The sequence below is a fragment of the Camellia sinensis genome, chromosome 1 (assembly GCF_055761805.1).
Source record: "Camellia sinensis isolate YWXY chromosome 1, ASM5576180v1, whole genome shotgun sequence".
Taxonomy (NCBI): domain Eukaryota; kingdom Viridiplantae; phylum Streptophyta; class Magnoliopsida; order Ericales; family Theaceae; genus Camellia; species Camellia sinensis.
The window spans coordinates 51,421,846-51,444,625 of NC_138961.1; the positions used below are offsets into that span (position 1 = coordinate 51,421,846).

At 40.9% G+C, this 22,780-nt stretch overlaps 1 pseudogene; it reads right to left on the reverse strand.

Moving 5' to 3' along the window:
* Positions 1-18,289, reverse strand: part of LOC114295110 (arogenate dehydrogenase 2, chloroplastic-like) — a 41,521-nt pseudogene extending 23,232 nt beyond the window's left edge.
* Between the last annotated feature and the right edge of the window lie 4,491 nt (positions 18,290-22,780).

A 22,780-nucleotide genomic window follows, 5' to 3' on the forward strand; every position in this document is an offset into this window, starting at 1 on the left:
CAGATTGGGCCCAGCTTGGCATCAGAGGCTTCGACCAGCTCTGGGAGGGGGCGCAGGAGCACCTGACTTGACTATGCCCCAGATTTATTGCTTTATTAGTACTTTCAAGTTTTCTTTATGAATGTAATAAAAAGCAACTTCGATTGTATGCAAGAGCAGGAGAACTCTGTTTTGAAATCAATGAAATTGAAGGTTGTGGTACTGAAAATTTTCCGCTTTGGTCCAAAAATGGTCAAAGTTGTAAAAAGATTATTTGAACAAAGTCAGCTTTTATTAAAACTTCTCAAAATCATTTTCGATGTGGATCAGAACTAGACACGCCTGAGATCTGTCACTGAGATGCACAACCCCAGATCCCTGCAACTGGAAAGTTGCCCCTAGTCTGAAGAGTACCGCAGCACTGCACTGCGACGGAAAGTTGCCCCTAGTCTGAAGAGCACTGCGCTGGAGGTTCCAATGGATGCTGATAGAAAAAGATGACCGAGATGATCAAATGGACAAAGTTGATCAGGGAAGTGTTATGGCTGAACTTCAGGATGAAGTTGCCTACGTATCCCAAAGATGGGAATCAAGCCTTACGTAGTTCAGGCTTAGGTTCACTCGGGTATTTTCACTCTCCTTTTGCGCTCTAACTTTTGCCAAAGCCGCCCTTTGCGGGTTTTCAGCCTTGCGAGCTCAGTTTTTATATTTTCCAATTTTTTTGTGCTCTAACTTTTGCCTAGGTTGCCCTTTCGGGTTTTCGGCCTAGCGAGCCTCTCAAGGGCAATATTTCTTCAACTTGTCCATGTTGATCGGTTGGGAAAATTCCAGGCCATCTAGGTCCATCAGAACCACAACTCCGCCTGACCAGATAGCTTTGATGATGTAGGGACCGGTCCAATTGTGTCTGAACTTGCCCCTTGGGTCGTGGATGGGAGCCCGGTTATCCTTGAGCACCAAATCCCCTTCCTTTAGATTTCTGGACTTAACCTTCTTGTTGAAAGCTCGGGCAATTCTGCGCTGATAACTTTGAACGTGGTACAGTGCTTTTAGTCTTCTCTCGTCAAAGAGCATGAGTTCCTCAAACCTGCTCTGCTGCCAATCTGCTTCGGCTATTTGACACTCAGCCAATACCCGTAAGGACGGAACCTCAATTTCGATAGGTAGAACGACCTCCATTCCATAAACTAATGAATACGGAGTCGCTCCGGTAGAAGTTCTAATTGAAGTCCTGTAGCCCCACAGAGCAAACGGCAACTTATCTGGCCAATCCCGGTAGGTTTCCACTATCTTCCGCAGTATATGCTTGATGTTCTTGTTGGCGGCCTCAACTGCTCCGTTGGTTTGTGGCCGGTATGTGGATGACTTATGAAAAGCCACGTTATATTTCTCCAACAAGTCAATCACTTCCTTCTTGAAGTGGGAACCGTTATCTGAAATAATCTCGTTTGGCACCCCGTAGCGACAGATAATAATCTCGTTTGGCACCCCGTAGCGACAGATGATGTTGTTTCTGATGAACTTTGTGACGTGCGACGCCTTCAACACCGCGTATGATTGGGCCTCGACCCACTTCGTGAAATAATCTATCGCTACCAGGATAAACTCATGCCCATTTGATCCCTTCGGGGTAACAGCTCCGATCACATCAATTCCCCAAACTGAAAATGGCCATGGGGACGTCATGTTGTACAGCTTTGACGGTGGGATGTTCACACGGTTTGCATGGATCTGGCATTTGTGGCATCGCCGAACAAAACCGATACAATCCTCTTCCATGGTAGACCAGTAGTAGCCCTGTTTGAGGATCTTTCTGGCCAACATTACTCCATTCATGTATGCACCGCACTCCCCTCCATGGATGGCCTCCATCAGGCGCTTCGATTCTTCAGCTTCTACACAGAGCTTATGCATTCCCAGATGACCTCTCTTATGCAGTTTACCCCCGCAGATGATGAACTGAACAACTATTCTTCTGATTGCCCTTCTATCCTTGGCATTTGCCCCTGGCGGATACGCCTCCTTTTCCAAGAAGTTCCAAATGTCGTAATACCAGGGGTTGTCGTCCTGAGCTTCATCTATGGTAACGATCAATTCGTACGCCGGCAAAAACTTCTGGTCAATAATGACTGGACGCATCCGGACCCCGGACGGGATGTCTATCATGGAAGATAGAGTTGCTAGTGAATCTGCGAACCTGTTGTTCTCTCTTACTAGGTGGGTGAAATTTAGCTTCTCAAACCGAGGAATTAACAAATCCAAGGTTTGGTGGTAAATTATCATCCTTTCCTCTTTGACTTTCCAGTCTCCTTTTGCTTGGGATACAACAAGGTTCGAGTCCCCAATGACGTCCAGCCGTCTTGCCCCTAGTTCTAGGGCTGCTTCTAGGCCAGCAATACATGCCTCATATTCTGCTTCATTATTCGAGACTTTGAACCGGAGCTTGAATGCTAAAGGGATACGGGAATCGTCCGGCGCTATCAGCAACACTCCTATCCCATACCCGTACTGGTTTGACGCTCCGTCGAAGTACATCGTCCAAGTTTCATCTTCGATGTGCAGAATGGCTTCATCTGGGAATAGGTACTCAACCGCTTCATCCCCTTCAACCGGGTGGTCGGCAAGGAACTCCGCTACTGCTCTTCCTTTTACTGACTTGCGTGTTACATACTTCAGATCAAATTCAGAGAGCAACAGCAGCCAACGAGCTAGCCTACTCGTAAGTGCCGGTTTCTCGAAAAGATATTTGATGGGATCCAAGCGTGAAACCAACATTACAGAGTGAGCTAACAAGTAGTGCCGCAGCTTCCTGGTAGCCCATACCAAGGCCAAACAAGCCTTCTCCAGTGGAGTGTAGCGGGTCTCGTAAGCCAGCATCTTCTTGCTCAGATAGTAGATGGCCCTTTCCACTTTGTCTTCTGACTCTTGTGCGAGCATGCAGCCCATGGTAGTCTCAGTTACTGAAAGGTACAATATCAACGGTCTCCCCGGCTCTGGTGGTGACAACACGGGCGGGTTCTGTAAATATTCTTTGATCTGTTCAAAAGCTGCTTGACATCGGCCGTCCCATTGGAACTTTTTTCCTTTTTTCAGGAGACCAAAAAGTGGTTCACAAGTCAAGGTTAATTTTGAGATAAACCGTCTTATGAATTGCACTTTACCTAGAAAGCCTCGCACCTCCTTTTCAGTCATTGGTGGTGGCATTTCCAAGATGGCCTTGATTTTGGAAGGGTCGACCTCGATGCCCCTTTGTGTAATCAGAAACCCTAGTATTTTCCCCGCTGTAACACCGAATGTACACTTTTGGGGATTCAACCGCAGCCGAAACTCTCTGATCCTTTGAAAAAACTTTTGTAAGGTAGTGTAGTGGCCCTCTCTTTCTTTGGACTTGACAATCATGTCGTCCACGTACACCTCGACCTCTTTATGGATCATATCATGCAATATTGTGGTTGCTGCCCGTTGATAAGTAGCTCCAGCGTTCTTCAACCCAAATGGCATCACTCTGTAGCAATATGTACCCCACGGGGTAGTGAATGCAGTCTTCACCCGGTCTTCGGGTGCCATTACTATCTGATTATAGCCTGAGAAGCCATCCATAAACGAAAGCAAGGCGTGTCCTGCCGTGAAATCTACCAATTCATCAATGTGTGGCAAGGGAAAGTCATCCTTTGGACTGGCCCTGTTCAAATCTCTAAAGTCTACACATACCCGAATTCTGCCATCATTCTTCGGTACCGGAACAATATTGACCAACCAAGTCGGGTATTCGGATACCAGCAGGAAGCCTGCATCGATTTGCTTGGTGACCTCTTCCTTGATCTTAATGGCCCAATCAGGACGGATCCTTCTGAGTTTCTGCTTGACAGGTCGGGCCTCGGGATCAAGAGGGATCCGGTGCTGTACAATTTTAGGATCGATTCTAGGCATGTCTTCGTAGGACCACACGAAAACATCTTTGAAATCTTTTAATAAAGCGACTAAGCGCTCGCGTTCCTCCGAAGACAACGTGGACCCGATCTGGACCAGCCGCGGGTCCTTCTCAGTACCAACATTCACGGTAGTGATTTCATCCATTAAGGGTTTAACAAATCTTTCCTGCTCTTGATCAATTAACCGTTGCAAAACTAGGGGAATTTCTTCCTCGTCGTTTTCATCAAAATTTTGAAAATCCTGGTTTAAGCAATAAATCAAAGGCACAGAAAAATACTCAGAAACCACATTCACGTCGTTCTCATTAAATACTTCCAAGCCGTCTGATTCTTCTGTTACAACAGACTCAAAAGAGAAAGAAAATGACGACCTAGACAGGACTGTGGCATCTGGGTTATCACCCCCAGGAATACCGGACTCAGACTCAGTCGAGCTGGAACCTGATTCCGACTCACAGGACTTGGTGGAATCAGATTCCGGCTCACTACCTGACCTGGTGCTGCTGGACAAAAATCCCTCTTCATGTTGCCAGACGCGAGAGGGTGCGATGGATGCATCCAAAATAGTTGCTGGTAGGCTCGCAGCCGTTTCGTTCCCGATCACGCATATCGAGGAGCTATCCCCCAAGCACTTCTGTTTGATCGGAGGATCTGAGAGTAGACATGCCAGTGCTATCCCCATTTCATTCTCAACGTCCTCAGACTGCTCTTCCTTACTCTGTTCAGTCTCAACCTGCAGATCTGCCCGCCCTTCGGCGATGTCATTCTCAAGTAGCTACAGGTCAAAGAAAATCTCAAAACCCGGCACGCGCTTCTTCTCCGCGTTTAGCCATGGTTCTAGGAAGCCACAAAACGAAAAGTCCTCCCCCTCCCGGACGAAGCGTCCGTTTAGGGTACCCTGAATGGGCCTATGCATCAACTCGAAAGGCTTCCCAGCCTTCTTTGCTCTGGCTCTTCCGACCACTTCCTTTCCTTTCCTTATCCAGTCCTCTTTGGTGGGTAGATAACCCAATCCAAAGGTTTGAGGGTTGTGTGGCACTTCGGCCAATGCTGCGACGCCCTTCCGGCCGCTCTTGCCCAATCCTATCCCGGGGATGTGTTGGAGCTTGTTCATGAGATAGACTGCCTGAGCACTGACATATACCCCTTCACTAGCAACCATGATGTCCTGTACAACCCGAGCCTCAGCCAAGGTAAAACCCGATATGAACACATCTTCCATACCGTGCTCAATTTCTAGAACAGGCGTAGATACTTCTGGCGGCGGATGAATCGATGAATTTCGGAAAACGATGGCTACTCCCTTCCCATAGGGGTATTTCACCACTTGATGTAGGGTGGAGGAGACTGCCTTTGCCTGATGCAGCCACGGCCGCCCTAAAAGCAGGTTGAAAGTTGCAGGAACCTCCAAGACATGGAAATCTATCTCATGCTGTCCCGGCCCAACCTTTGTTTGAATTTTAACTGTTCCCATTACTTCCCGGCTTGTGTTGTCATTCGCCCGAATCACCTGGGCCGTCGGCACAAAATCCGCGATTTTCAAACCGATCGCATAGGCTGTCCTTGCTGGGCAGACGTTGATGGCGGACCCCGTGTCGACAAGCACCACAGGTATCCATTTATCTCTACACTCCACAGAGATGTAGAGTGGCTTGTTATAGTTCGCACCCTCAGGTGGCAATTCTTTGTCAGAAAAGGTCAATGCCGGGGAACTTCCTCCCGAAAAAACTAGGCCCACCAGCTGTTCGGGCGTGGTGTCTATAGAAAGCTTGGCTTTGTCCATGGCTGAAAGGACAGCCTGTCTATGTACTCGAGAAGCCATAAGCAGCCCCCAGATGGAGATGTCTGCTTGTATCTTCTTCAATTGTCTCAATACGGCCGCATCCTCGAGTTGCTTTTCCTTTTGCTTCTCTGCCTCCTTATCTTTCCCTGACGCCTCTGGTTGATCCAGGTGTGGAGGCTTGAAGTACCGTCCACTCCTAGTCATGTGATCGACTTCGCCGATATACCAGGTATCATCTGGTTGGTTACCTCCCCAATCCTCGTCTGTGTGGGCAAGACATAGATCATCGTCTTCCCACCACATGCCATCTGCAGCTGACAAGCACCTGTCCAGTTCTGGCATGACTGTTCCGATACTTGCAGTACCTTCTATTCCTATGCTCGCAGCATTCTCCATTTCTGTACTTGCGGCGGTCTCAACCCCCATATGGGCTTTTGCCTTCCTGATTCTCTCGGAATCTTCGAATCTTTCCCGTTCTGACTGTGTCAATGCAGTAGACTGTTCAATAATCCCTGTACTCAAAATGCTCCATTCCCGAGCGAAACTCTCGACACCGGCACTCTCCGGCGATGTACTCTGTTCTTCGACCCTCCCGTCTGTTACTAACATTCCTGCCCCTGCCGGGCCTTGTTCTGACTGAAACTCTCCTACCACATCTGGCTGATCGTCCAACCATCCCGTGGCCTCTATCGATTCCTCATAATCGAACCAGTTGACGGCTGAGTCTTCTGGGTTTTGGTTACTGTAAAACTGGAACTTGGCAAGATCCTCTTCCACAGTTGTCAAATCATCCGTTCCCTGTCCTGGACTATCCCCTTGGATTGCACACAGCTCTCCTCCCGCTGGAAATTCCACATCTGGTCTGTTCTGGCCCATCGGTGAAATGTAGTCACTCGGACTATAAGCATTCCCAACATCACTCCTAGACTCCGCAGACTCTGGCTCGACAACCCCCTTCTCTTTTGGAGTCTTCTCTCTCCTGCTCTCGATGGTCACCACCACTGGCTTGGGTTGGGTTATGGAGACGTCCATCATGCACAAATCGGTGCAATCAGGAAGGAAAACCTCCGGCTTAGGTAGGTAGAAGGGTGTGATATAGATACTAGGATCGTAGGACACGACCCCAGTATGGATGAAATTGATTCTTTTGGGTGGTGGAGCTTGGTTATGTGTGGGGAGAGGATTTGTAGTAACATTGGGTTTCTCAGGAGGTAAAATCACCCCGTTATCAATGAGATCTTGAATCTCATGACGTAATCGAAAGCACAGGTCGGTGTCGTGACCGTGCTGTTGATGAAATGCACAATACTTGGCTGGATTGTAGGCAGCGGGGAGTCTTTCCGGTAAGCGCCGCGGCTCTAGGGGCTTCAGATGCCCTTTTCTGATCAAAACCCCCAAAGCTTTGGACAGGGGCATATAAAGCGGAGCGAAGGTTCTGGTATTTTTGGGAGGGTATTTGGCTGTTTGTGGGTTACTTCTGGACGCACCGGAGAATGGTGTGGCTGCCATAGTTCTCGGGGAAGGGTTGGTGGTGACCATACTCACTTCGGAGGTCCTGGTAGTTGTAGCGCCACTCGGGCCTGCATTAGTATTACGATTGAAAGTTCTGCGGGGTTGCTCCCGGTCATTATCAATCAAGCCTTGTTTTAAGGCATCCTCGATCTGCACCCCCATTTCATGCAGATCAGAAAAGATAGGGAATGGGAGTACAATCATCTTTTGCATTAGCTTCAGCTGAAGATTGCGCACAATCATCCGAATCTGGTCTTTGTCCGTGGGTCTTAAGGTCATCATCGAAGCCTTAGCCCGCCATCTGGTTACGAATTCTGAGAAGCTCTCCTTGGGTTCTTGCCTCGTTGTCTCGAGATCCCGGGTCGTGATCTCGATTTGTGTATTATATGAGTACTGCAGGATGAAGGCCTCAGCCATCTCGTCCCAACTTCTCTTGACGTCATCCTCTAATTTGGCATACCATGTGGCCGCTACACCCGACAGGGTCCGGCCAAATAAAGACAGCTTCTGCAGTCTAGTGAGGCCCATTGGCCTTAGGACGTCTGAAAATAGTCGCAGGTGCACCATGGGATCCCCAGATCCGTCAAAACGATCAATTTGTGGCATCTTAAACCGATCTGGCAGCGTCACGGCTGCGTCAGTGTATCCGTCTCCAATGTCCGGAATGGACTTCACACCTTGAGATTTCTTGAACAGCTTTTCAAGCTTGCACATTTTTAATGCCACGGGGTCCACCTTGGACTCGAAGGGAGAATCCGATTGATTGATAGGAGTGGGTGCCTTGGATAGTTGAGGCAGAATCGGGGGTGGAGCCGGCCCCGTTGGGATGTCTGTATCTTCTTGGACATTCCGGGCATTTGGCGTCTCTTCGGGTATCGGAACCCTTAGTGGGGGAGGGACTTACTGTGAAGCTGACGCCCCAGTTTGCTGCTGCAATCTCACGATTAACTCCGCTTGCTCACTCATAACTGTGGCTTGTTGTTTGGCGAATTCTGCCTGTCGGGCAGCATCCTGCTGCATCACTTTCATGCTTTCTTGGAGTTGGCGCACCATCTCTTCTAAACTAGCCATGCTGTTCTGTTCTGACTGAATTGTCGGTATATGTTCCCTTTCTGCGGGTGAAACAGGATCCTGATCCCTACGGTACACAGGTGGGGTAGATGAAGCACTTTGTACTGACTGTTGAACTGATGCCCTCTGCCTAGTTGTCCTCCGTCTGGTAACCGGGGGTAGAGAGTGGTACACTGGTTGTCCGTCTACCAGATCCTCAGATCGATGGAGCCGACGACCTCTAATCCAGAGTGCTTGGGGAATATCTACCGGGTTGGAAGCAATGATGCTAAACTACCTAGCAAAAAGATAAATAAAGCAGTAAATAAACTAACAATCGGACAGCACAACGGCATAAAATAAACACATACAACGCACAGTTGGGTATCCATAATACACAGTTGGTAAGCCGAACATACTGTTCCTCAACACTGATCACTGTTCCCCAAAATCTCTGTTCCCAAAACTGAACCTGATACCCGCAGATAACTGATTCTCATAAACTGGTACTGATGCCCTCAGGCCTAATACTCAATCTTGCAAACTGATATGCACGTTCCTGTAGAGCAACACTCTAAAAGCACATAGCAAGTAAAGAGAGCCAAAACACCCCTATGTTGGGGTAGGGTTTCCCTGTCCTATTTTGTCAGGAGCTAGGGTTTCACTATGCACGCAGCAGTTTTCAAACAACCTAACATCGGGTAAGCAGCCTGTCCTAACTTGGAATGGTCACTATGGATCCGAATATGCACTAGGTCGAATGGTCGAAAAGGGTGCCCCGGTAAAACCGGGGTTTGTGTTCCCATACTGTCAGAGCCCATAACCGGTCAGCTTTATGGTCATGCCTTGACAAGACAAGCCTCCGGCAAACCGTTCAGGAATGGCAGACGGCAAACACTGTGTTCCTAGGCGCACCAATGCAAATGCAATGCAAAGAGACACATAAATGAAATCAAAAATAGGATATCACGAGTTCGAGTCAAGCTCTCTAAATCCCCAGCAGAGTTGCCAGAAACTGTAGATGTCCCCGAGGGACCCCGCTACAGTTCGGACTCGATTTTGTTTGTTACGGTTCTTAATCTTGAACCAAAGAGTCCAAATCTGGCAAATCGTTTTGAGAAACAGATTTTTTTGAAAAGAAGTGCCAAACATGGACTGCTTTGCCAGATACAGAGTCACCACCTAAATATTTTAAAATGGGGGAATTTAGGAAACCCTGACTCGGTGCCGAAGGCCACATGTCCGTCATCACCGGAGTTGTCTCGGCTCGGGAGCTAGGGTACGATTGGGGAAGGTCAGCTATGAGCACCCCCTCTCGCCCGATCCGAAGATCGGCCTCTACTAACCGTGATATCCGTTTTTGAAAACAGTATGTGTTCTTATTCCATTTGTTAGAATAGAATTACTATGCTATGCGCACAATAAATAAGTATAGACTAGATTGCCTAATTTGGAAAGAAACATTGCATATCCGCTTGTTTTGGAAAATGTTTTGGAATTTGCTACTCGCAAGTAGGCTAAAATACGGATTTCAACGAGTTTTTCCAACTCAAACAATCCAACCTTCATCCGCAGGCATTCAAACAGTTTATCATATAAGCATCTAGCCACATGGTAAGCATACTGTCATGTTGACATTCACACGCATGCGAGATGCTAAAGCATAAAATACTTACATCGTACTCCAAGCCAAAACAATAAACTGGTTAGCAAACATGCGTGATCCTAGTTCATGTTAAATTGACTAATGCAGCACATACAGGATGCAATTAGATAGGCTCGGCTAACCTAAGCATAGCATGTGAAATGCTACAACTATCACGTATTCAATTTGAAATTGAAGTACAAATGCAGTTAGAATGATGTGCCGAGCCTGGTGCATGCAAGGCAAATGTATGAATGCACGCATACATTGCATAAGGTATGCTAATTTTAAAGATGCCCTAATCTACCATCAAAAGCGGGTAAATAAAAGGGAAGAAAGACGTGGGGTTGGAAGACATACACCCACTCACGCACACTTATTACACAATTGCCCTCACCCAGAGGGTACAAATAAATATTATAGTCCGGATAACAAATACATTAATTATTACAGAATTTCTAATTAATTAATAGAAAGAATGCAAAAAAAAAGGAGAAAGGTGGCCACAGCCTCCGCCTCGGGATGCGCGAATGATGCATGCTCGAAATTTGGCTCGCCCGGAAAGCCCGTACCATACCACTGCCGCCTCTGTTTATACTGCCCTCTCTCTCTGAAAATTGCCAAAATCCTAGGACAGGTTCCCTGCATGCTGCAGAATACCACCGGCTGGAGGAAATTCCCACCGGCCAAACATAATTTCCATTGGCTGTTGTTGGAGTTATCGGCCATTCACACAATGCCGGTCGGCATTGAATTCTGCCGGTCGGCAGAAGATTCCTGCTGATGCCAGTTTTGACAGCAACAGAAGACAGACAGTACATGGCATGGGATTTCAGGCACATGTGAGCACGGTCATGTTTCCCATCATGCTTTGAACTCAGGGAAGCATGGCCCTCGATCCTCGAGCCATCAATGGTGCATGATAGCCCAAGAGATCAAGTTTGCCGCTTGATGTAAAAATGCATGTAATCACACAAATAAGGACCAAGACCCTATCATATCGAAGTCAAGGGCCCCGGTGACCGAGAGTCAAGGCGCATTACATCACTTATAGTATGAATGCTCCTTGACCCTCACACTTGGTTTGACACCCCAAACCAAGTAATGCAATGCATGTTATGCAAACATGACTCAAAGATACAACATGTGATTGAAATGCAAGGCATGCCAAGTGTCATGCAACTAATATGGCATGTATGCAATGCTAGGCATGCAAGATGCAAATGCAATGTAAACATGGACAACCTAAGCAATAGGATCAACATATTACACCACTTGATGAAGCAATCATGCAATGGACATGAGGCAAGCATGCAAAGGGGCCTTAAACCATAAAGGGGGCAGACCTTGATCCACCCCAAAACAGTGGCCGGAAGTGCCTAAAAGGGTGGACAAATACTCATGCCAACAAGCAAGCCAATGGTCCTAAGGTTAAGGCACAAAAAGGGGGCACTTCACTCCCACCAACATGACCACTCATGGCATGAATTGGACAAACCAAAACAGAAATTTAACATGCAAAAATGGACTCCAAAACCCATTAATATGGCAGTTAAAATGACCCCAAAGAGATGTATGCACCGAAGCTCATTTCTAGGCATAAGAGGGCACACCCTCAAGGCATGAAAGAGGTCACACATGCACACATATAAACAAGATTTATGGACTGAAATGTGGTCCTAAATGATGCCAAATCATGAGGATGGTCAAAGCTACACATGCTAGAGGTCAATATGCTCAAAGCTTACAAGCCAAAACACAAAGAGGTGACACCAAACAAGGCAAGCATGACTGAAACAAATGGCCAACAGACCTTAAGCATGGTAGAATAATGCTAACACCTTCATGGAACTAAGCCAACACATGCAAGAATCATGGCCTAAACACAAGATGCATTTCTAGGCCAAATAGGGGAATGTAAAGCAAGTAAGTTAAGCATGCAAAAGGGCACAAATCCGACCAAAAACAGAGATTACATATGACCTAAAAACACCCAAAAACCTCTGAAAAAGAGCCAAAACCAATCAAGCATGCATGTCACCCTTTAAGCCAAAATGCAAGGAAATAAGACAATGAAGGGAGAGGGGTGTCCCTCCCCTATGCAAGACTTCAAACCACCCTCACCACTGAAAATCCACTGGTTTTCAGTGGTGAGAAGACCAAAACACTTATGCAAACAAGGCCTTAACAAAGAGGCAACAAAAAGGCCAAATAAGGCCTAAGAGGGTGAGTTTGAACTCAAACCACAAAGGACCCTTAATGAAAGTTCTTAAGCATGAAAATATAAGCCTTTTTTATGTTATGCACAAAAACTAAATCAGCAAGCAAGATAGGTAAAAGACTAGTGCAAGTTTGGGAAAACTAAAGTAAAATGCTCACCCTTGAAGCACACCTCAAGAACAGCCAATGCAACCCTCCTCTTTTGATCAAAAACAGCCCAAAAACTCAAGAATCAACGCTCAAAGTCCCTCAATCTCGGAGCAAGGTGTAATAGTGTGCGTATTAGTGCAAAAGTAAGGTAAAATCACACTTTTAGGCCAAGAAACACACACAAGGGAGGAGAAGGAGGGAAATATAGAGAGAGGGTGTATCTATATGTGTAAGCTCTGGTTTTGCCTTCAAAGTCTCTAACCTAGAACAAAGAGAAGAGCTCTCCTCTTATAGAAGTCCCTCTTGCAAAGCTTACACAACAGGCTTGCTTAGAGGGAAATCCCTCCATACACGTGTATGGAGGGAAGCAGAGTTGGTGTCTGCTATCACAGCTGGCACAAAATATCTACATAAAGTAGATGAACAGTAGTCGGCTACTCAAAATTGCCATTTTGACAAAATTTAGTGCCGACCGGCAAAATAGATTGCCGACGGTAACAAAACACAGCCGGTGGCCTGTGGCCATGGCCGGTGATGTGTGGGGATGCCTCACAAGGCATTCCCTCCCCCTCGAAGGCAAAACACAAGTGTTTGGTGCAAAACCAGACACTAAACGGTCGAGTTCGGAGATCCTGAGGCAAGGCGCGTAGTCAAGACTTCCGGGAACTCCAAACGAACACAAACAAGGATGATCACCGGGTGTTTAAACGGTGACGTCCAAGTCTTAAGGACAGTCAAAAATGAGGTGTCTACAGGCATACTTTTGTATGTCATAAAAAAATCGGATTGAATTTTTTTTTAAGAAGTTTTCACGACATTCATTAGCATGTCGTGTAAAGTTATAATATTTTACAACATGAAATGTATGTCGTCTTAAGTGAAAATATTTTACGACATATTTTTATAAGTCGTGAAAACATATATTTTTTACGGCATATTTTTGTATGCCATAAATATATGAATTAACGACTTACATGATATGTATGCTGTTATTGACAAAACATTAACGGCTTGCAAAAAAAAAAATGTCGTAGAATGTACCAACTACGACATGCATTTAATGTATGCCGTAAACATAATGCCGTAAATAGTGACTTTTGTTGTAGTGATTAATGGTGGCATGCAACAAAGGACACTGATTTATGTTGTGAATTAAAGTAGTTTTTATTGATTTTATTATTATATCGATTATTCGCATTTTAGGTTTGATGTTGTGGTTATATCTTCAGAGGTTGCCAACTATGTGAAGGATGATGATTTAGAATAAGTGTTTTTTGATAAACTATTTTGGTTCGAGAATGATTAAGGTGCTAAACTTTGATATAGTTTTTGGTCTTATAGGTGATGAGAACGCTAATGTTTTTGGATAGATACCTTTGAACAATAATAGATTGTGTGCTGTTTGAGGAAGCTGTTAAAAGAACTCATTGTTGTCGATCTGTAAGCATTTAAGCCCTATTATGTTCATAGTCTATTACTTTCATTCGTTGTGTAAGCTAATAATGGTGTTGCAATAATCATGACTTTAGTCTTGAAGAATAGCAGTCTGAATTTTTATATGTACTATTTTGGGCTACTAAGGCACTAAATGTTGATCTGTGTCTCTTTCTCACAAAAGCTCTTTCCAATCTTTCTTCTCCTTTTCAGTAAGGCACTAAATGTTGGCAATGGACCATATTTTCCTAATATATATATTTTCTTAATCCATTAGAAATTATAGCAGTGTGCTTGCAGCTAGATATTGATGGTGGCATGCAACAAAGGACACTGATTTATGTTATGAATTAAAGTAAATTTATTGATTTTATTATTATATAGATTATTCCCATTTTAGGTTTGATGCTGTGGTTGTATCTTCAGAGGTACTTTGCCAACTATGTGAAGGATGATGATTTAGAATAAGTGTTTTTTGATATACTATTTTGGTTCGAGAATGATTAAGTTGCTAAACTTTGATATAGTTTTCGGTCTTATAGGTGATGAGAATGCTAATGTTTTTTGATAGAAACATTTGAACAATAAAAGATTGTGGTGCTGCTGCTGTTTGAGAAAGCTGTTAAAGGAACTCATTGTTCTCGATCTATAAGCATTGAAGCCCTATTCTGTTCATAGTCTATTACTTTCATTTGTTGTGTAAGCTAATAGTGGCGTTGCAATAATCATGACTTTAGTCTTGAGGAATAGCGGTTTGAATTTTTATGTGTACTATTTTGGGCTACTGAGATACTAAATGTTGATCTGTGTCTCTTCCCCACAGAAACTCTGTCCAATTGTTCTTCTTCTTTTCGGTAAGGCACTAAATGTTGGTAATGGACCATATTTTATTATTATTTTATTTTCTCAATGCATTAGAAATTATAATAGTGTGCTTGCAACTAGATATTGATAGTGGCATGCAACAAAGGACACCTATTCATGTTATGAGTTAAAGTACTTTTTATTGATTTTATTAATATAGATTATTCCCATTTTAGGTTTAATGCTGTGGTTATATCTTCAGAGGTACTTTGCCAACTATGTGAAGGATGATGATTAAGAATGAGTGTTTTTTGATAAACTATTTTGGTTCAAGAATGATTAAGTTGCTAAACTTTGATATAGTTTTTGGTCTTATAGGTGATGAGTAGTTGGTTGGACCATATCTCCTTTACGTTCTGTAGTCCACAGAGCTCCAAGTTCTCCAAGTTAGGAAATGTAACCTGTAGACATTGTGAAAAGGGAGTTCATTCTGCTGTCACATTGTGAAACTTAATTATGTCTACTTCACAGTTAGAACCTGTAGAGTTCAATGTTTATAATTTTTTTTCTTGCTCTTGTATTTTGATTTACAATATTGGTGAACATTATAAATCTTATATATTTGTTTCTTAATTTGCATTAAGATTAGGGGGAGTTGTTATTTTATTTGAGTTTTGTAGAGCATGTAATACAAGCAAAATTGTTACAGGTTCTTTAACAAGAAAAATATTTCAATATATTTTTATAATTGCATTTTGATCTTAATATTATTTACACTGTGCCTTTAGGCACGGGCATGCGCTAGTATATATATATGTTAAATAATATTTATAAAACATGACTAAAGGTTTGAAGGCATGTTTCAAAAAAAAAAAAAAAAAAAAAAATCAAATCATGCTTCGTTATAAGACCCCTTTTTTGGATTAATGATTTTCTACTAAAAAATTAATTATAGTCAATATAAATTTAAAAAAAAAAATACATCAAACAAATTAATATTTTTCAGCATTATTTTTAATTGTTGATTTATTTTTAATCAATAAATTAGTTTAAGGTAACTACTAAAGGAAGCCTTAATTTAGCCTTGTTTGGTTATCTCTGTTTTTCTAAAAATTTATTTATTTTTTTGTATTTTTTTATTTCTTTATTTTTAGTGAATTTTTTAATATTTTACGTAATTTTTTTTTAAAATACATTTGAACAGTTTCATTAAATACAAAAAATGTAAAAATTTAGTACATTTCATATTTATTTATTTTTTTAAATTTATATAAATTTTATACTTATATCAAAATTAAGAAATTTAAAAAGTAAAAAAGATTTCTAAAATTATAAAAATATAAATTAAAAACTCATAAAATTATTTTTGAAACTCCAAATCAAACATGACTATAGAAAATTTATTTAGAAATGCCACATTTGGGTGATAAACTCCACAAAGATGGGTACATATAGCACCAAATAATAATCAAACAAACTAAGGTGGTTGCGGTTCGATTTTGGACGATTTGTGAATCGATTTGGACCCGCCTGTATGTATGCAGTTTGGGAAAAATTCAACCCGCAATCGCCCGCAGTGCGGGTTGCGGTTTGTGCGGATAAGGTTCGCGGATGTGCGGGCAATTTACGAATTGGATTTTTTTCTTTAAAAATTTATTTTGGAGTTTTTTTTTTTTCATTTTGTAAATATTTATTTTGGGTCCTTTTCCCCCTATCTTCTAAAATGCTCTAACATTAATAATTAATGAATTAAAACTTATAAAATTAAAAACACAACAAAATCAATTTCTAACACAACAAATCATTCAAAATCTTAAACTTTTAAATCAAATAATAAACTAACACAAGCACATCTTTCGAAATTCTAAATTAGATCATCAAATCTCATTCACTATCTACCACCCAACAATATAATTAAAGTAAAATCATTTAAAATTCTAAATTTACCTAAAAGTAATTCTTCACTAACTTTTACATTCATTCAAAATGCAATAATAAAATAACAATGGTCTAGGTTTATAAAAATAAAAAAAATAAAAAATAAAAAGAAGTCTAAGTGCGGACGGATTCTTGCGGGTGCAGGTTAAACCTGCAACTCGCCTGCAACCTGCAATCATGCCATATTTCAAATCGCATCCGCTCATATTGCATCTACGAAACCACCTATTTATATGCGGATCAATTCGGATTGAATGGGTTGTGTGATTCAGCTAATCCTATGCTCGACTCTAAAACAAACACATAATTCAATTTCTATATGATTAAATGGGCATAATTGCATACATTCAACAGAACTTGTTTAGGGTGTTCTTTAACCGAGAGTACATCAACAAACGGTGCTACCCGATTCAAACGGTTGAACGGTATCGATTTCACGTCCTCCAACAGAGACAAAATTGATGTACAAAGCAATATCACATCGTTATCTGCCTCGAGAAATCGATCCATGTCCCTACGAAATTCAGAACCAAGCATGTAATCATAATGAATAAAGATTGGTAGCTCGAATTGAACTTGTCCAAATGACCTGAATTTTCATTTGCTGATCAACCATTTGGATGATCACTTGGATGACCATTCAGGCAACCAGTGAAATACTTGTCTATCACGATTATTACCTTGTCGACTGCAACTGTCAGCCTTATTGCTGGACGATCGACTAGTCGATTGACAAGACAAAATTTGAGTCATTTGGGACAAGATGAAATTCGAACTACTAATCATGATTCAATCATAATAATAATGAAACATTATGATATATATACCTTATAATTAAAGAAAAAAAAAAGAAAGATATAATTTCATATATTTTTTTGTTCATAATTTAAAAAAATATCGTAATAAAAAATAATACAAAGTATAATTAAAAAATTTATGAATCACAACTAAAGTAATATCATAATTAAAAAAAAAAAAATTGATCATAACCTATGAAATATGGGTACTTCAAAAAACATATCGTACTCGTATCGGGTACTTACCAGCGTATGGTACATCGTATGATACTTCTACATAAGTACTGGGTACACAAAACACGTACCCAAATTTTTTCTTCTTAATTTTTGGTGTGCCCAGATGTACCTAATATATATCCAAGCCGTACCGTACCTCAGTTGAAACAATTTTTTCTTCTACTACAGAGATAAAACTTCTTTCACTAGACTTCTTTTTTATTTTTAGTTTTATGGTTAGCATGATTTTAAAATTAAACTACGGTTTGTGAGTTATTTAATATATTAACATTTAATTTTGATTTACACATTTAATTTTGGCATTTGATGTTAATTATAGATTGAAACTTAACAAATTAAACCATTTAATTAATTTTTGCATTACTCTAAATTAAAAATAAATATTTTTTACAAGCGTACCAAGCCGAAGTCGTACCCGTACCCTACTTTTTTTTTAATTTTATCGTATCAACGTACCCATATTTTACTAGTACTTGTACCCGTACCCATGCTTTATAAATCATAACTAAAGAAACAAATGATATATTTAGGAGTGCATATGGTACACCTTTTGAAGAGTGTGTAGGTTAGAATTTCCCTAATAATAATAATAATCTATGAGGCGAAGAAAAGATGTGTGTGTATATTATTATTACTAGTAGAATGAGATTCCCAATTGGAGAGAGATGTGGGAGTGATCTGAACGAGAAGTAACAGTGATGGAGTGGCCTTTTTTGAGAATGGTTTTTGACAAGAACTATGCGAATGGGCCGAAGCCTATTATGCCTATCTTCATAGTTCTTGAAGAAGAAGAAAAAGTTGTAGACATGGTGTTTGTTTGTATGGCAGAGAGAGAGAGAGAGAGAGAGAGAGGGATGGATTGATTGATAATATTTGACAGCGTGTGGCGTGCGTTTTTGCTTCGCTTTTGGACGGGCTTTGTGGGTTGACGATCCTTGGATTGTGATCCTCTTTATTTTATATTTATAATGGAATGATTACATTAAATCATGGGGAAATTACAAAAAAAAAACCCCAGAGCTTAGCGCCTTTTTCAAATTAAACCCCAGATTTCCAATTTTGACAATTTGTACCCTACCATTCCACCCGTGTTGCAATCCGATCTCCCCGTCCATCTCCGTCTCTATTAGTTAACGGAAGACTGATTTGGGCATCAAAATTGTCCTAATCTTCACGATTTAGGGCAAAAGACACCCCTCCATTGCGATTTATAGCTCCATGCAACCCACTTGGTGATTCAACCCGCGATTGAAGTCACGCATCGAAGGAAGACAAAAATTTCATAGTTGATTTTCCAAAAAGCTTTGGACTCTGAGACAGAGGTAAGAAATGGGTTCGTTTTTTTGTTGTTTTATACGAGTGTTCACCTTTCTTTTTTCTCCATTGTTGACTTTCTTTTTGTCTCTATTTTTGACCTTCTTTTTCTCTCCATTGTTGGCTTTGTTTTTGTCTGCATTGCTGATCTTCTTTTTCTCTCCATAGTCATGCAAAATGTTTTCTATTCCATCAATGTGAAAGACAAAAATGAGTGAAGGTAATAGTTGAGGTGGGAACAATTAGGGTGAATTGACTCGTTGCAACTATGGGTTAAAAGTGAAGATCAAAACTTCGTGGGATCATGCTAATCCTGCTAGGAGGTTTTTAGGTTGTCCTAATTATGGAGTAAGTGTATACAGTTTTCCAGTAAAGTCAGTTAGCAATTTTTTAGTATTTATAGAAAATTGAGAATAAAGTAATATGCTCAATTTGAAGAAGATAACAACTGTATGGAAGATTCAGCCAAAAATAATTGCTCATTTGTTTATGTTTGATTGCAATTATAGAAAAATAAGGCTTGTGGTTTCTTTTCTTGGTACGATCCACCCACATGTGATCATGGTAGACAAGTGTTGCTGAAGTTGGTGGATAAGAAGGCAACACTAGAAGAATTTGTCAATGAGGTTGCACAATTAGAGGATGCTGTTCAACGTTATTGTGCACGACAGAAGTGGCTTGTCATTGCCTTGATTGCTACATTGCTTATGAATGGCCAGTTTGTACTCCAAAATAGTGTTTAGGCTTGCTATATAATTGATGGCTGGGTATATTACTTCCAAAATGTGTTTTGTAATTGCAATGCTTTTGTTGAACAATGGCAATGTCAATTGTGTTTGGTTTAAAATGGTAAAATGGTTTGTTATCAATTGCAATTGCAATTGCAATGTTTTTGTTTTGTAATAGGGAAATGCTCTATGCATTGCTTTTGTTTTGTAATGGTCAAATGTAAATAAAATGTTTGGTTTGAAATGGTTTATGAAATGTTTTTGTTTTGTAATTGCAATACTTTTGTTATCAATTAGTGAAATGGTTTTGTTTTGTAATAGTGAAATGGTTTGGATGTGTTTGTCCCTAGCTTCAGCATGTTGTCCCTACATTCATGTACAATGATAATAACCATAAAAGTATGGTCAAAATTGATAACCATACAAGCATATGAAACCTGGTTTGACATAAGCATAACAACCACAATAAAGCAAGCATAAGAACTTGTTATTTTTATGAATGAACTTAGAACATAATTCAAGCCAACCAAACGTTGGGGTTTCAATCGTTCAACCATTGAAGGATAATAACTATACAACCATTGTTCAAGGTTTCATAACCCATATGTACAACATAATTGTTCCAAAAGCCTATTTTAATTACAAAAGTGGTGAGTAAGGGAAGACAAACCATGAACATTCCAAAAGCTCCATAAACATTCCAAAAACCCTATTTTAATTACAAAAGTGTTCAAAACCACTTGTTCACACTGCACTAGCTGCCCATTGCTTGCTTGTTGCCAATGTCTATTGCTGCTGATCTTGTCATCTTCCTTAGTTGCCCTTTAGTTGATTCTTCAACACCACTTATTGTTGTTGGCCTTTTCCTAGATTGACAATCATCAGCTTGTGCTTAGCTGTTCCCCTCTTCCCCAAATAATGCAGTTGTCTTAAAGCCCATGAATGTCTGCAAAAGAAGTTTGTAATTAGTAACATGTATTATTTATTACTAACATAATGTTTATTTACTTTCATTCAATGGAATACTTACACTACTATTGGATTTCCCAGAAGGTCCACTTTTCTTTCCTTTCACTGGACCTTTGCAAGTCATTTGATTGTGACCATAACAATCACATTTAGAGCATTTTAGGATAGACTGCCTCCTCTGCAACTTGTATGGATTCTTAGGTTCATCTGTGTCCTTAACTCTATGTCTAGAAGGCCTACCAGTTGGTCTTTTAAGCTTAGGAGATAGAAGAGGGTCACACCCTATTTTAGGCCACAGATCTAGCCCATTCATTGGATTAATCAATGCCTCATAAGTCCTCAAAAATGTTTTCTTCTTGAAATATGAATGAACATAATCTTCAACCCTTTCCTTTTGAAAAAATATAGCAACTACCCCATGGGGACAGGGGATTCCAGTGAGGTCCCACTTAAAGCATGTGCATGTTATATTCTCTAAGTCCACTACATACCCATCCCCTCCATGTCTTACTTCAAACTCAGCACCTCCTAACCATGTAGGTATCCATACTCTGGACTTCAGCTTTCTCTTTTCAACTTTGCATTGTATCTTTCCACAAATGGGCCCTTTGTACTAGGGGTGAGCAGCAGATATATCAATCCGCCAAAACTGACCGAACCGAATCGATCCGCCGCATTTTGGATGGTTGCGTGATGACGAGTGTAACGCCCTCAAAAAAATAAATAAAACCCATCTCACTAGACATGCATTGATACAAAGAAACCAACCACCTTTCCATTTAAATCAGAACAGTTCTTACAAAAGTATTACATGTTAACAACAAAAGCAAATGGCGTACGGGCTTACAGCTTTCCAAGTTAACACTTGGTTACAAAAAGAAGAGCGCTAACTCAATACATATTAAGCCCTTGGCTTGTATTTACATGTAATACATCAAAAGGAAATAAACAAAACAATTGTCTACCTCTAGCCTCCCAAGCTATGTCCTTGGAGGTGGCATGCTACCTGTACCTGAAAATGATGTCCCATAAAGGGTGAGCCACAGCCCAGTAGAAAAACACTAAACCAGCCATGAACAATGACTAAAAGATTAGCAGTTGATAGATGGTCAACACAGATACATCTACATATATCACATTTCGATCTCATGACATTAAGTCCATGTTACATTTCATTTCTCATTTCTTTTTCAACTTTGAGTTTGAAAACAAGGCTCAAAACTTAGCCAAATAACTTGGTGAGAATAAGACTCATCTTAAAACATTTTCGAAATTCATGGTGGATACACATTTTGATGCTGTATCAATAACACATAAGTCACTTCCATACTATACGAGCGATACACATTTTGGTGCTGTATCAACATAACATAGAAACACTTCTATACTTCACAATTGATAACGATATACATTTTAGTGCTATATCAAATCAAAACAAACACTTCAAATTCGCAGCCTGATACACATTGTAGTGCTGTATCACTGTCACAAGATTCGGTTTAGAGGTTCAGCCCCTTTCTTCCAATAAACCGTGGAGTACAGCCCCTTTCTCCTCCCACACAATACAATGTATATAAACAATTATCATATACAAATTAAATCAATCAATACACATTTGAGTGCTGTATTGTACCAACTACCATATTCAATGGCTTACTCAATTGATTGGTTTTTGTTTGCCTAATCATCATGCATTGTCTACAACAATCAAGACTATCCTCCACCGATAGCCCAAAGCAGTTATTTCTATACTGAAAATAAATGCACCAAATGGATATGTAATCAACATTTTAACGTTCTCAATTTAATTCTTCTTTTCTTCAAATTAATTGTACCAATTAATTTATCAATGTAATTAGAGCATTTCTCATAATTAGCATCACAACCCTAAGGTTTCATTTTCACCAATAAACCAATATTGATCCCATTTCTCTATGCCAAACATGCATGTAAGTTTATATAAGCAAAACCCCAACTTTTGTAGAATTTACACAAAGGCCCAAACTTTTTCAAAATTACCCAACAACCCCCAACTTATCAAAATACTAAAATTCAAAGACAAAACTCATGAGAAGGAGTAGGATATCCCTACCTCGAAGTTAGAGCTCAAACGGAGAAGGAGAAGAAAGTGAAAATGCTCCAAACACTATGATTCTCGGATCAACACGAAGCCCTTGACGATCAACACACTTTTTACAAAGGCCGGAGGATAGAGAGACACTCTAACTAGATCAAACCCTAGAGAGAAGGGAGTTTCTAGAGAGAGGAGCTCTCAAAATAGCTTTTTA